Source organism: Micrasema longulum, unplaced genomic scaffold (assembly GCF_059751315.1).
Source record: "Micrasema longulum isolate JH-2025_06_02 unplaced genomic scaffold, ASM5975131v1 h1tg001008l, whole genome shotgun sequence".
In the NCBI taxonomy this organism is placed as follows: domain Eukaryota; kingdom Metazoa; phylum Arthropoda; class Insecta; order Trichoptera; family Brachycentridae; genus Micrasema; species Micrasema longulum.
Genome location: NW_028278196.1, coordinates 92,021 through 108,744, shown reverse-complemented (window position 1 = coordinate 108,744; position 16,724 = coordinate 92,021). Strand labels below are relative to the sequence as shown.

General features: G+C 34.0%; 1 protein-coding gene across 1 annotated transcript in view; it reads left to right on the top strand.

Moving 5' to 3' along the window:
- The window catches only part of LOC148277602 (protein 4.1 homolog), a gene marked incomplete at its 3' end in the record, with an annotated part of 121,613 nt that overhangs the window by 12,872 nt on the left and 92,017 nt on the right, over positions 1 to 16,724 (top strand). The gene's annotated exons all lie outside the window — the stretch shown is intronic.

Sequence of the window (16,724 nt, the reverse complement as noted above, 5' to 3'; positions counted from 1 at the left end):
GAAGATGTTGCGATATGTGCGAATATATTTTTACTTCCGTAATAAGCCTCGCCGCTGTATTGAAAACAGATAGAAGTTTATTATTTTGATATTTTGGGAGATTTTCGTATATTCCATTACAGTAATCTAGACGAGAAACGACATAAGCATTTACAAGAGCTTTAGTTGCATCTTCAGGAATATTTATCCGCACGGATTTGATCTGTCTGTGTGATTTGAGATGGAAGAAAACAATAGCACCGTAAGTGCGTGATAATTTAATTTCGAATCTTATCTAAGCCTAGATACCGTGCAGTCTACTGAACGAGCATCGAAGTACTAATAAATGGCGATTGTACCGTGTCGCAGTCGCCATAACGCCACTCCCGCTATTTCTTCAACTGTCTTATCTTTCACGGCGCCATTTCCGTTATTATGTATTTTGTTTATTAAGTATAATTTATTATTCAGAATACAACCAATATTTCCTGTCCTGTGCGTTCTCCAAAACAAACAGCCAAAAATATTTTTGTAAGAGAATCAACAGATACCGCACACCGGCACACCGCATCCGGCCGGATCATCTAGCGATCTAACGATCTAGCCTCTATCCGAATTTCAATATTGTGTGAAAACATTATGTGTATCGAAAACTTCTGTTTTACGTAAATTTATTGTTTGAAGCTAAACTGGCGGTGCACAACGGAGTTTTAGTCCCAACACTCATGTATGTAAGCGAAACATGGAACTGGCAGAGGAAGGATGAAAGCCGAGTGAACGCGGTTGAAATGCGACCTCTCTCTCTCTCTCGAATGTGTGGGAAATAAATGTATGACAGGGTTACGAATGATGAAATCAGGCGAGAGGGTAAACCTGAGTCAAGTATAATTGATAAGATTAAGAAAGGGTCTCTGAGATGGTTCGGTCACGTAGAACGAATGGACGACGAAAGAATGGTAAAACAAGTATATATGGCGAAAATGAACGGCAACGTGAGACGAGGACGACCGAGGAAGACGTGGCATGATCAGATAAACCAAAATCTTAAGTCTGGTCATGTCAAAGGCAGACAGAACCGAAGGGCGTGTATGACAAGATGTATGAATGTGGAAGAAGCTAGGAATGTATGCCAGGATAGACGTGTGTGGCGTTCCATTCTCTCTGCCCGCCCCTACGGGGAAATGGCGTGATGGTAGTAGTAGTAGTATTGTTTGAAATAATTTTACTACGCCCTGTCATTGGGTATGTCATCTGGGGATTTGCCACAAAAAGTATGTATCGGAAATCCAAGTAATAGAAAATAGAGCTGTCAGAAACAAGTTATACGGTATACTAATGGAGACACGTCAAAGACATTTACAAATTTACCGACGCACTCCCATTTTTGGTTATACCGTATTATGAAATCTCAAAAATTGTGCTTCAAATCGTAAATAAAAACTCTGACTAACCCTTCCGGGCCCAAAGATCTAGGCAGTATATTTTTTAAATATTTTTTTTGTTTATTATATTGAAAATTGATTTCATGTTTTGCGTAATCCTATCCTCCCAGTGATCGACAAACTCATAATCTTAAAGAGCCAAAGATCAGCAGTGCAACAATTAAAATTTCTTCTGAGATCCAAATTTCTTTTCGTATTAAACAAACCTTATACTGCAGCGAAGATCTCCGTATTTACTCACTATTTCAAGTAAAGAAACATTAAATTGGCGATTAAGTGCTTTTGAGACGATTGTGTTTACAATGTTGATCACCAAATCCATAAAATTGAAAACAAGCATATCATGATCATTATTGCCTAGAAAATAGAAAAAAAAACCTTTCTCACTTCAGTCATCCTTTTAGCCTCATATGTTGAAATCAGAACAATTCAATCTAGTTCAATATGATGCTTCTCCATGCATTAAATGACAGCATTTGTAATATCCTCAATAATCGAAGTAACAAGAATACTAGACGTTTGCGCTGTGTGAGCCGCCTCTAGCGGCTACTCTCTAGCTTTTTCATGTAAAGATCGCATGGACGGCAAGAATTCTAGCCCTATTGGCAATATTATTTTAATTGACTATGAAGTAATTATTTTAAAAAAAAAACCGTTTTCAATACAGGATGTTCTTTAAACCCTGTCACATCCGAAACTACGATGATCAGTATGAGCAAGAAGACATATTGGCACATTAAAATAAATTTTTAGAAAGACAAACATTTAAAAAAAAATGGTTGCTTGCTTCTGCAGGGGATAAACGATGAGGAGGGAGGGGGAGTCTGATACACCATCAACCGCGCGACCGTGCCCCCCTCGCTTCTCCGCTGCAGAAGTTAGCAACTATTTATTTTTTTTAAAATATATATTTTTTTTAAATTGACTTTGTTCTAAATATTTTTTTTAATATGCTAATATGTCTTCTTGCCCATACTGATCATTGTGGTTTCGGATGTGACAGGGTTTAAAGAACAACCTGTATAGGAGCTAGATTACCAGGCGTCCTGTAGCTACAAGCCGCGTGGAAGAGTGAAATTCTAGCAACGTCTCAGAACGATTTCAATTAATTTACAAAAAATAAACATTGAAGTATGTTTTTCAAGTGCTCATGATAAAAATAAACAGTAAAAAACTAAATAAATAAAACACTGAACACATAAAGAAACCGATGGCCGGCCCGAATGGTAGCCATTGTAGATTGTAGCTAGTTCCGCGTCCGGTATCCTCCGCCTAGTAACTACTTACTACAACACTTAGGCTGTGAGGTTGGCCTGTTATCCTTTTTTTCACTTCTCAATCCCGCGCCATTATTATATATTATTTCCCAGCTCCCAGCAAACCTGATATTACTCGTATCTTAAAATACTGAAGCAATTTGTTATTATGCATAAGTGTTTTACAATTAACGTTTTCGGTCAGCTACACTCTCATACACACGTTTGTCTAATAATAATGTAAAGAAAAAATAAAATTGAGCGGGAATTTCATTCTCATTATAAAACGGAATAATACAGACTAAAATGGATACAAAGTCGTTGGAACAATAAACTTCTTTCCCCCCTTCGGCAACTACACGTGGGTGCGTGGACCGGACCATCTTCTAGGAATTTAGCGAAAACATGTGTTTGCACTTGTGCGATACTGCAACAGTGACCAGTGACCACCGAACATCTACGAAAGCCACCCTTCGGATATTTTTATCTGTTATGTCATCCATAGTGTTGAAGTGCTTTATCTGTTAAGTTTTTTATTGTTTACTTTTTAGCACGAACACCTTATAAATTTATTAATATGCTCAATGTTTGTTTTTGTAAATTTATTGATAATTTTAAGTTGCCAGAATTTCACTCGTCCATGCACTTTGTAGCTGCCAGACGATTAGTAATCTAGCTTCATTAGGTAAATGTTTTCAACTATCAAATATACACATTTAGTAAATAAGGTCTGGAATTCCAACCGTCCATGCGCTCAGTAGCTGCAAATCTAACTTCTATTTTTATAAATTTGTTTGTTATATATTTTTTTTAAATATCACTAAATCTCTTAACTTTATTGTCAATTTAAAAAACAAAAATGTAAATAGTGGCTAGATTTCTTATTGTCCATGCGCTCTGTAGCTGCAAGACGTGCTGTAATCTTGCTCCTGTATATCATAATTGGAGACGAGGAACAAGAATCCCAACCGTCCATGCGCTCTGTAGCTGCAAGACGTGGTGGAATATTTATTTATTGTACAGCGCCCTTGAGGTGATTTTTACAAAAACGGCGCTGTATAAATTATCCAATTATATAAATATATGTACTAAAGTTAACTGATTTCACCTTTTCCTCTGCTATCTTCATACATGACAGTCATATTTCATATTTAACTGTAAACACTTCAATGTTATCACATCTTAACTGGTTTATAGTCAACAGCGAACACCTATAATGGTATTGACTTTTGGTGTAAATAACGCTTATCAGTAAGTGGTTTTCGTATCTTTGTATTATCTATTTATTGGCCATTATCTTAATCACACATCGATACACAATAAAACTTTCTTGGACGATAAATCTATCGGGAACATTCGTTGAAATGTCTTCGTTTTCTCGCTGAACGCGGGAGTATAAATTTATAAAGCCGCTCTCTAGAGTTTTCTGAAATAAGCTATGCGTTAACTTAAAGTTGTTTCTCTTTGGCCAGCCGTTTAGGTCATCTACCAATATGTTACTTTGGCATAAGATTTGGTAAGCGTGTGAGCCCTATTATATGAAAAATAGCGAGGAAGGGCGTCATGTAATATTTATTCTTATTTATGCACTATCGAGCTATTTCAGTAGTATTCGGTCGTAAAGTTACGATTTTTTTATTTTATTTTATTTTATTAGGTAATTCAACAAAGATACGTACTAGAAAACTTACAATTTGAAAGCATTCGGCGGTACAATTTTACATGCAACTATTTATTTATTTATTTATTTATTGTGGATAACTTATATAGCGCCATTTTCGTAATAAAATACCTCAAGGGCGCTTTACATGGTGATTCTATTGTTAAGTTAATTTAATTGAAGCTTTAAATTTGTAATTTAATTAAAATAATTTATTTTGTTGTCACGTGCTACGGATTTATTCAAATGATTTAGAGAACAAGTGGGTTTTAAGTTTTTTCCGAAACATCACTTCACTTTCACAGCCTCGCACCTCTGCTGGGAGAGCATTCCATGCCATAGGGCCTGCGACCGCAAATGCGCGCTCACCAAATTTAGTGCGCTGTTTGCGTAGAGGTATAATAACTTTTCCTCTTCCGATCTAAGCGTGAGACGCCTGTCAGCTAGTTCATCTGGAATGCATAGTTCCCTTAGATATTCCGGAGCCGAGTTGTGCAGTGACTTATACATAAGCCAACAGAGTTTGTATTCGACCCTCTGTGGAAAACGTAGCCAATGTAGTTCCTATAACTATAACTATATCTTCAATTATAGAATTACACAAAATAGATTTATACATTAAGTTGTAATACATATTTTTTTTATACAGGATACATTGCAATGCAACAAAAAAAAGTTGTACGTGTGTACTTATTGAATAATATTTATACCTAAGAGATTATTCGCAAAAGCTGAGAGAGTATCATGAAAAATGACAATTTTATTGTTTCGGCAGTATATTTTATATTCCCGACACATGCGGGCCATAGGTGTGTGGTATGTAGCATTATTTGAAAACAAAGGCAGATTAAATATTTCCCTTGGTCCGAGTGTTCTCAATCCCGCATTTATTTGTATTTTATTTAGGAGGTTAGTATCTACTTTGTAGTTTAATATTTTATACAGAAATTTTATATCGAAAACAACGTGGCGTTTTATCAGAGAATTAAAATGAAAAAGAGTTAGAAGTTGCTCGTAATTTGAATTTGAATTGAACGTGGGTTAGAAATTTGGAACTTATACAAAAGGTACTTTAAGAACTTTTTTTGAACAGATTCTATTGAATTTATATGATTTTGATATTGCGGACTCCATACGCATGAGGCATACTCAGATTCAATATCGATTCATTTAATTTTCAATTAAATACACTTAAAATTGAATAAAAAATGCACGTAAAATTGCAATACATTTTGATTAAACGATGTACCATCCGCTGTGTTCCTATCATCTCCCCGTAAAAAATGTCAAACACACAAAACTGAATGTTTAATATTAAAACTTTTACCCTTATTTACCAGGTTTCGTTCCCTAATTATTCTTACCGTATATAACACATGATGTACTAAACAGCAGTTCTGCCCTCATAAGCAAAAAGGAGGCTTTTCGGCAAAAATCACGAAATAAGTTTGAATATGAGATATGAGGTAATATTCCACAAGAAATTTTGAACTATTCGATATAAAGCCACAAGCCGCAAAAAAATATTTCAGTACGAAAAACGTCATAATGTTTTAAAAAGTTAAGTTTTTTATGCAACAATACAGTATCTTCATTCATAAGCAAAAAACAGCGTAGATATGACACAAACTGGTTTTATTCTTAGAAACAATTGACATGCTGTGTTTTGCTTATGATTATTTATAATTTTTAATCATTTTCACAAAGTTGATAAATACTCAAAAGTGTGATATCTCAAAGTATGACTTTTTTAATCAGCCGCCTTTTTGCTTATAATGGGTTCCTTTTGTGAAAATAGTGAGTAATCAAATCTACACAACGGCTGGAATGTTTTTTACTTTGGCAAATGATAAACAATGCATGCGTTAGTTTTTTTTTATAATACAAAAAAAAAATATTATGTATTTGACCAGATTTAATGACAGCCAGATCTAATATTGAATAAAACCTCATGCCAACTCTGAGAGGTGACATTCATTTTCATGACATTTTGATATCGTGAAATTGTCAGAAGGTGATTATTACAGTTTTTTGTATGAAAGCGGCCTGGCTGTTTTTAAACAGAACATATAATTGAACGTAGTTATGCAGAAAGCAGCCAGCCATAGAAAAGTGAAACTGAGATAATAGCACCTTTGTGAAAATAGTGAAGGAACAAATCTACACAACAGTTGGAATGTTTTTGACTTTAACAAATGATAAACAAGGAATATATTAGTTTTTTTTACATTACAAACAAGAATTTAATTATGTATTTGAGCAGTTTTAATGATTTTTAAAGTTCGTTAACATTTTCTAGTGCGTGGGTGTTTTCTGCAAATTGAGAATTTCCGTTTTTGTGATGGACGCCATTTTTAGAAGGTGATTAAAACCATTTTTTTTATATGAAAGCGGTCTGGCTGTTTTTAGCAGGACATATAATTGACCTTACTGCACCCGATAACAACAATATCTAATTTTTTCAAAATTGTGGACTGGCCGCTTTCTGCATACCTACGTTCAATTGGCCTTCCTGAATTCGATAACACCAATATTTAGTTTTTTCTACTTTCTGCATAACTACGTTCAGTTATTGTAAGGACGACTGATGAAAATGTCCTAAGAAGACAAAATAAATGTAGAATATTGTATCCCGTGCTATTTTGTTTTGGATACCTCCTCTCTCTGGTTTCAATCCTTTAAGATGGATGGGTTTGCAGCTAAGCTCTGCATGTCTGCCACTCCGGTCTGTCGCGTGCGGCCCTCTTTAGGTCCTCGTATGATTTGCAGATCATATCTTTGCATAAATCCTCGAAATATTATCGCCGAAGGCGCCCCCTATAGTTTGTCCCATCAGACATCCCCCCTGTTAGCTTGGGCAGGAGACCCTCGTGACGCGCTATGTGTCCAATCCATTTATTTATTTATTTATATACGGCATTTCTGCCATTTACATATATGTGGTATAAAGAGTGCTTTGAAATAAAGAAATACATATTTTAAAGAAATTATACAATAACAAAATACATTAATCAATCAAATTATAACTATTCCAACCCAATCTTCTGAAGATGATTTGATCTTTTTGATAAAAATATGTTGGTCACTTTATTTTTTAAGTTAGGCAGAGATAAACTAAATATATCAAAATGTGATGCATATTCATTCCCGGTATTCTGTAATCTAACAATAGGTGAGTAATATTGAGCTACCGTTCGAGAATTTTGACAATAAAATATTGTAGATGTTCTGCTTAATCTAGGTGGTACATAGAATGAAATCAATTTCAGTAGATCAGGGATATCAAACATTGGTTTTATTATTTTATATAAAGTCGTAAGATCGGTCGATGTTCTTCGTTCTTGCAATTTAGTTAGTTTAAGAGAGTCTAAAATTTTGTTATAATTTAATTGATTAGTAGAAAAACCCATCTTAAAATTAATATATCTAAGAATTTTTTTCTGAATTCTCTCAATAGAATCCGAGAAAGTGATTTGATAAGGTGACCATATTGGAGAATTATAATCTAGTTGGCTTCTAACAAGAGATGTGTAAAGATATTTTAATTTGTTTATATTATTAAAATCTTTTCCGGTTCTAAGTACAAATCCTAATAATTTTACAGCTTTGTTAGATATTTTAATAATGTGCTCTTTAAATAATAATTTTGAATCGAACAAAACACCCAGATCGCTCACGGTAGAAACATCAGTAATTTTAATTTGATTTAACATGTAATTAAATAGAATCGGATATTTTATTTTATAGAATCTCATAGCTTGACATTTAGCACGTCTTTCGGAGATAGTCTTGAGCAGGTACCTTTCGATTCTACTGAGAACCTCGGCGATCGTGAGTGATCTCTCCAGGATGTTTGATCTCGAATGTCTCTAGGTTTGTCTGCTTCAGATAGGCACCATGTCTCGCAGCCATACACTGAGACACTATACTATAAAGGGCTTCTACCGACCGACTGCTGTCACGATAAATTTGAATTTTATTAATTTATTTTCTATTTCATACAGTTTTCATTCGTTAAAACATTGAATAAATACGTGTAGGGTAGGATTTATTTATTATTATTTTTATAGATGGGGCTGTACAAGCTCCTGACGTAACTGCGACTTGTAAAGATCTATACCTACAATCTGTATTGAATGCCGCAGCGAGACTTATTTTCGGAATCTCTAAGTTCAGTCATATCACTCCACTACTTCGGGAACTACACTGGCTACATTTTCCACAGAGGGTCGAATACAAACTCTGTTGGCTTATGTATAAGTCACTGCACAACTCGGCTCCGGAATATCTAAGGGAACTATGCATTCCAGATGAACTAGCTGACAGGCGTCTCACGCTTAGATCAGCTACGTCTACGGCGAGAGAAATAGTTATTATACCTCTACGCAAACAGCGCACTAAATTTGGTGAACGCGCATTTGCGGTCGCAGGCCCTATGGCATGGAATGCTCTCCCAGCAGAGGTGCGAGGCTGTGAAAGTGAAGTGATGTTTCGGAAAAAACTTAAAACCCACTTGTTCTCTAAATCATTTGAATAAATCCGTAGCACGTGACAACAAAATAAATTATTTTAATTAAATTACAAATTTAAAAGCTTCAATTAAATTAACTTAACAATAGAATCACCATGTAAAGCGCCCTTGAGGTATTTTATTACGAAAATGGCGCTATATAAGTTATCCATAATAAAAAAATAAATAGTGACGGAATCCCGTGAATAGTTTTCGCCCTCCGAGCCCAGGTATAAAAAGAGCCTGGCTACTGTGAAAGGCGAGAGTTTTTTTTAATCTCCCCCTCCAAGCTCAGATCCGTAATGTATCGGGCTATTAGGTAGGTAGTATCTTCAGATTTAACCAGTGCTCCCACGAGGATGAGGCTTCTTTTATAATGTTAAGCATCACATTCACATAGAATGTGCATAGGTGTTTCCTCATCTGCATTGCAGAACCTACATCTAGAAGTTTGGGAAAGGTCCATTTTAGCGAGGTATTTGTGTAATCTGCAGTGCTCTGGGCCGGGCTCCAGTGACAACCCTCACTTGATTTCGACTGAGGTTTATTACGCCGAAGACAACCCTTTGCGAGATCCCTTTTGCGATTTACTTACTATTATGTAAAACGGGATATTAGAAATTTGCACAGAATTGTGTAATAAAATTGGTTCGGCGCAAATTTATCTCCCGGCTTTAAAAGTTCTGAAAACTTAGCTACGTTTCCCGTGCAAAATCGAGAAATTATATTCGTTTTAAAACTTTTTGAAATGTTGGAGTTTCTTATTTTTTGCTTCCCTTATTATTTAGGTATTTACTGCAAAAGGTACATTCCATCTAACTGTTATAGCTTTATATATTTTTTTTATTTAAATGTACAATACAGCCCTACTGATAATTACAATGTAGATATATTATTAGGTAATTACGAAAACATGTTATTAAAAACAGCACAGTTGATTATTAAGGCCCAATATATAGTCCATAAAACTGACGATTAAGTCACTAATAAATACTCTTAATAATACAAAAAATATTCATAGTTAGATAGGAAGAGTCTAATACTGGCAATCCCAGCGTGGAAAAGATCCACCTCTCTCGGCAGGCTGTTGAACAGACTAATCATCCTCCCCACAGGCATCATCAACGGTAATTTTGTCCCGCATTCAGGAAGAACAAATGGTCTGTGTTGCCCGGCTCTTAAAAAGTTGCTCGGCACATACGCGCTATAAAATGTTGCAATTATAAATTAATCGGTTCAGAAGTTTAAAGGCCATCCATGTTTTAATATTGTTCTTTATTTTTGTGTGACTGAACTCACTGTAATTTAATATTGTAAAAGGCACTTGTGCCGTATAATAAATAAATAAATTAGCGAGGCAATGCTCCTTCTGGTCCCCGAACTTGTGATACCTAAAAGATACACGAGAAGTGGGGATCTGGCGGGATTATCGGCTGTGGTCTTTTTAAGGATCATCTCCGCATTCGCTTTATGAAGAGTAAACATGTTGGTCCAAGATCTTTTAATCTCCTACCCAAGGAAATACAAAATATAGAATCCCTTCCAAAGTTTAAAGCGGCTTTGAGGACTTGGATCAGCATGGAAAATACAGATAAACACCTTTTTTTTTTATAAAAAAAACCTTTATTTTAGCATAAATAAACAATACATTCAGTAGAAAAATGAAACACTTAAGGTTGAACTTGCCAAAAAAGAGTCTAGCTCTTGTGTTTGGCAAGTTTACAAAATAACATAAAAATAAAACATAAAATGCAAAACAAAATAATAAAATAAATAAAAAATTAAACAATTTTAAAAATTGAGAAAATATAACACTAAAAAAAAAAATATATATATATAAATAAAAAAAATATATTAAATAAAAACACAAAATTTGTTAACACGGGCACATATTAAACATACATCTCTTTTTTTTAAATACAGTTAATGTTAATGTCAAGATGTCAAGAGTTATGTCAAGAAGCTTTTCTTTAATTTATCCTTAAATTTTTCGTAATTTATTTCTTGACGTAGATTTTGAGGTAAATTATTGAAAAGCTTCCGTCCTATGTAAATTATATACTATTGTGAAAGAGTCGTACAACAGCATATTCTAAACTTTGATGTCTTAATTACATTGTTTATGTCATTTTCCTGTTATTTCTGTATGATTTTTAATGGCATTGTCATATTTGTGTTTGTATACCAAAAAATTCACCAAAAACAATAAAAAAGGAATGGCCCACGCTCAGACGTTTAAGTCTTTGTGGGCATTTTTTCCAAATTTAAGGCTATGTTTATTTTTAGAATATGTATTTTTTCTCCTTTTCTCTTCTAATGTTTAATAAATATAATGTATAAAATATGTAATTTAATACATGCATAATATGTAACAGTATGGAAAAATAAACAAACAAAAAAAACTACAGAAAGCTTGTTCAGTAGAAGCCGGACCATCGACAAACATCACAGACGCAGACGTTTCGACACTCGCACACAGCCACAGTATGGAGTATGGAGTATGGAGTATGAAGGAATGCCATTATTTTAACAATGTAAAGTGGTTCTACCGGATACCAGTGTCGAGGGAGCAGATAATTGTGTGTTATTGTTAAAAACGTGAGAGAACTGCACTCTAATGTATAATGTCTAATGTCTAAATCACACAAGTCTAAATGACGTCAAGTTTTGTAAGTACTATAAATAAGCATGAATGGCTTCAGTGATGTAATGTGAGAATTGACAGAGAAGCCAACAGGTTGTGTTTGCTTTGGGATAATCCTCGCTAAGCGCTTAGCTACACAAAACTACCAAAATCCCTTGACATACCTTGTTTTAGACAATGCGTGTGAAAACGTACAGTAATTTTATGATTACAATTACCATTATTTTGGAATTACCCCTATATAGGCCAACTGAACAATTTTCAATAACTACAATACAGTAGATTTGTATTTTTTTCGACAGCTTATGCTTTTAACGAAGTATTAAAAATGTAATAATAAAAACGAAATACAAAACACTTGTTTTCAAACACAATGAACAAAAAATTTCAGTCGCCAACATAAAAATATCACAAGCATTTAAACCAATATTCTTTAAAACTGTCGATTTTAATTTGACTAAGCATTAAATTGAATTAATTTGTATTTCCATGTTTGTATGCTAACACGTGGAGTCGTGGAAAAAAATATTTTGAAGTATGGATGTACTCGTATATGACAGTGTATATTTATTAATGAAATTTTTTCAAGTGCTAGATTTTCTTAATAAAAAAAATTAATTCAGCAATGTTTTCGAATGTCCAAATGCTTGCAGACTGGCTGGATTTTCTCCCTAGGGAGTTGTTCATATTTAAAATTGTTGCAAAAGAGAGGCAAAACATTTTTAAGAAGGGAATATGGGAGTCTTGGCATTTACAGGGCTTATGACCTGACATTGGCTGGTCAACAGATAGACGAGTCGATGAAATGTGGATGTTCAAACATAGGCAGAACGGTGAATGTTACACAGTGTGTGAAGTGGCCACTTAAACCAGCCAATGACAGGTCATAAGCCCTGTAAATGCCTAGACACCCATATTCCTCTCCCAAAAATGTTTTCCCTCTGTTGCAACAATTTAAAAAAAAATTGTTTATTTATACTCTTTTTTTGGCAAGTTCAACCTTGTGTGTTAAATTTTGATTTTATGTATTGTTTTCATGCTAATAAAGGTTTACTAATAATATATGTTTTTTGAAATGTATGATTTTAAATTGTTTGAATCATTTGATATCGTCGGTGAAACTGTAATACCACGAAACCTGTTTTTTTTTTTTACGAAAATGTTTGACTGCAATAAATTCATTATTTAAATTAATTGATTTATTATGGATAACTTATATAGCGCCATTTTCGTAATAAAATACCTCAAGGGCGCTTTACATGGTGATTCTATTGTTAAGTTAATTTAATTGAAGCTTTTAAATTTGTAATTTAATTAAAATAATTTATTTTGTTGTCACGTGCTACGGATTTATTCAAATGATTTAGAGAACAAGTGGGTTTTAAGTTTTTTCCGAAACATCACTTCACTTTCACAGCCTCGTACCTCTGCTGGGAGAGCATTCCATGCCATAGGGCCTGCGACCGCAAATGCGCGTTCACCAAATTTAGTGCGCTGTTTGCGTATTTAGGGATTAAGATTCGTTAGTTTAAATTATTGCAATTTTTACTCTAAATAATGATATTCTTTCTGATACTCCAGCGGTATTTTTTAGTTTGTTGAAATCGTAAGCAATATATTACCAGAACGCTTTTTAGGATCTCCTGCCAAAAAATTCAATCGATAGTTACGTTGTATCGCTGTATCACAGGCAACGTGTAATTACGTTTCGTGAATCAATTTCGCAAACTCGTTTTCGCCGATAATTATTATATTTCCAACTAGTCTTGTTATATTTAAACGTTACCCCGCGCCGCTGTCTAGCGTAGTATACTGATCCATTTAGAATTAGGTCACCCAGTCCACTATATCAACACCGTAAATAATATTAATCCCAGACAATAGTATATTTGGCACGGATATAGTCAATATTACGGTGAATCGGTTTCGTGGAGAGAGTAAAAATATATTGCGTCCGTAATGTAGCGAGCGTATCCGTCCGGCTCGCGTGTGGCCATTATTGTTTCCTTCGAGCTGTTTTACCCTATTTTATTTTAATTTCGGATGCACGGACGAAAATAAGTATCTATTCTTACTGGAAAAACATCCTGAAATCCGGCTAGAAGGACCAATGTTTTAAAATATGCATCTGTACGTATTTTATTTGTAACTGATGAATAAGCCTTCTTTTCAGCGGAATATAACAATGCATTATGTAATATAGTCATATTATAGATTTGGAAAGGTGTTTTGTAGCTAAGCATACGTTTATAAGACTTTACGCCAAATATTCATCAAAATCAATTCAGTTTCAAACGGTTTATTTATATCAATTTCTTTATAAAGTAAATTCTTAAATGAAGTTAATTGAAACAGAGAGAGAATACTACTACTACTACTACTACCATCACGCCATTTCCCCGTAGGGGTAGGCAGAGAGAATGGACCGCCACACACGTCTATCCTGGCATACACTCCTAGCCTCTTCCACATTCATACATCTTGTCATACATGCCCTTCGGTTCTGTCTGCTTTTGACATGACCAGACTTAAGATTTTGGTTTATCTGATCATGCCACGTCTTCCTTGGTCGTCCTCGTCTAACGTTGCCGTTCATTTTTGCCATATATACTTGTTTTACCATTCTCTCATTGTCCATTCGTTCTACGTGACCAAACCATCTCAGAGACCCTTTTTTAATCTTATCAATTATACTTGTCTCAGATTTACACTCTCTCCTGATTTCATCATTCGTAACCCTGTCATACATTGATTTCCCACACATTCGTCTAAGAGATCGCATTTCAACCGCGTTCACTCGGCTTTCATCCTTCCCCTGCCAGTTCCATGTTTCACTTCCATACATAAGTGTTGGGACTAAAACTCCGTTGTGCACTGCCAGTTTAGCTTCGGTTGACATATTTTTATTAGAAATTACTGTGCTTAGTGCTCCGTTCATTTTGTTGCCCGCATTCACTCTTCTTTCAACAGAGAGAATACATTTTTGAAAAGGGAATTAGGAAGTCTAGACATTTATTTATTTATTTAACTTTTTGTACATTAGCGGTCTTATTGCCAAATGGCGATTTCTTCCAACCAACCAATAAAATAATAGTTTAATTTTTATAATTCAAGTTACAAAACATATTCAATAAAAAATAAAGATTAAAAAGCTAAAGATATATAAAAATAGAAATAAACTTATTTGTTTATAAATTACCTTAAATCAAAACTATTACTCAATGGGAAAAAGGAAAAAGGAGGAAAGAGGAAAGGAGGAGAGATTAAGGAAGAGAAAGGAGATGTTTCTTCAGACGTGATTTAAACAGAGATAATGTAGCAACATCTTTGATGGTGGATGGGAGATGATTCCTCAGTCGAGCCGCGTAGACACTATATGAGTTTGAGAAGAAAAAGGAATTGTGGATGGGTATTAAGAGAGTGCCTTGAGAATTAGAACGAAGAGGTAAACCATGAACTGATAAGCGTTGAAATTTTTCACGCAGGTATATAGGAGCGTTATGACTATTAAGTACATTGAACAGAAGTGAGAGGGAGCGATAGTCTCTCCGCTGCCCAATTTTGAGCCATTTCAGTTGCCTACGCCACTATTTACACGCCTGAAAAGCTCCAAGAACACGCTTCTCCAAGCCACTGCAGAGTGGATCACATCACCCTTTGTTCGAACGCCGGCTGCAAATGATGAGACCACTATAAGGACATCTATTATAAGACGATTTATTTTATTTTTTCTCATTTATGCAAAACTCATTATATACTTTTTTCTTTATTTCTTTACTTACGGGTTGATTATTTTTATTCATTTTTGTTTTCTTTTGATTTTTTTAGGAAGTTTTTGTTATTTATGCATTACACGTATTATGTAAACTATTTTTACGCTAGTATACGAAAATGTAATAAACGTAGTTAAGCAGAAAGCAGCCAGTCTACAATTTTGAAAAAATGAAATATTGGTGTTATCGAGTGCAGTAAGATCAATTATATGTTCCGCTGAAAACAGCCAGGCCGCCTTCGTACAAAAAACTGTAAACATATAAACATATACGTAAAACATATAAACAAATAATATTTTACAATACAATGATATTTGTTCATAAAATTATAAACTCTAATAAAAAAACAGAATTTTGGAAAAAAATTGATCGGAACCAGCATGAACACGATCAGAATACTAGAGAAAAGAACAAAATTAGACTTCCATTTAGGAAAAAGGCAAAGTCACAAAATTCAATTTTATTTAAAGCAATTAAAAAGTATTACGAAATGGAAAAAAATATTTATGAAGAAAAAAACATATCAAAATTTAAAATAATGGTCAAGACATATGTGATAAACAATTTATAAATTAAATATATTTGCAATGTTATTATTAGAACACACATAACAATATGTATGATATGTGTGCCATACTTTAAGATTTAAATAAATAATCACCCGCTGAAAATAGTGTCGATCACAAAAACGGCATTTCTCAATTTTCAGAAAACACCCACAACACTAGAAAAATCTTACAGTCCTTTAAAAAAATCATTAAAACTGGTCAATTACATAATTAGATTCCTGTGTGTGATTTTAAAAAAATACTATTGTTTTCGTTGTTTATCATTTGTCAAAGTCAAAAATATTCCAATTGTTGTGTAGATTTGATTATTCACTCATTTCATAAAAGTGCTATTATCTCAGTTTCACTTTTCTATGGCTGGCTGCTTTCTGCATAACTACGTTCAAAGATATTTCTGTTTTTTAAAATATAATCGGCTCACTGTTTAGCTTTTTTCCGAAATAAATCAATATTTTTATTATTATGAGCTGGTTTGGGTAGAAATGTGAATGTTACAGTGTGCAGTGTGACCGATGACAAATCATAAGCTCTGTAAATGCTTATATTTCCATATTCCCTTCTCAAAAATGTCTGTTGCAATAAATCTTAATCTAAATAAAACCCTAGGGAATAAAATTTAGCCTTGTAGGCATAGACGCATTTGGATATACTCAAAATGTTTTTGAAGTTCCTACTTATTTGCTAAAAGCTTAAGGTCAAGGAAACAAACCTGAGGTATAAACTTTTATACTTAGTGAGTACTTATCAAGTTGAAAAGACCAAGCTTAATAAATTATGTTTTGGGTTTTATTCTAGATTTGGTAAATATTCAAAATGATTTTTGCTGTTGTAATATTTACAATGGGTGTACCAGTTTAGTACTATGTGTACACGCACAGTAGGGAAACATCA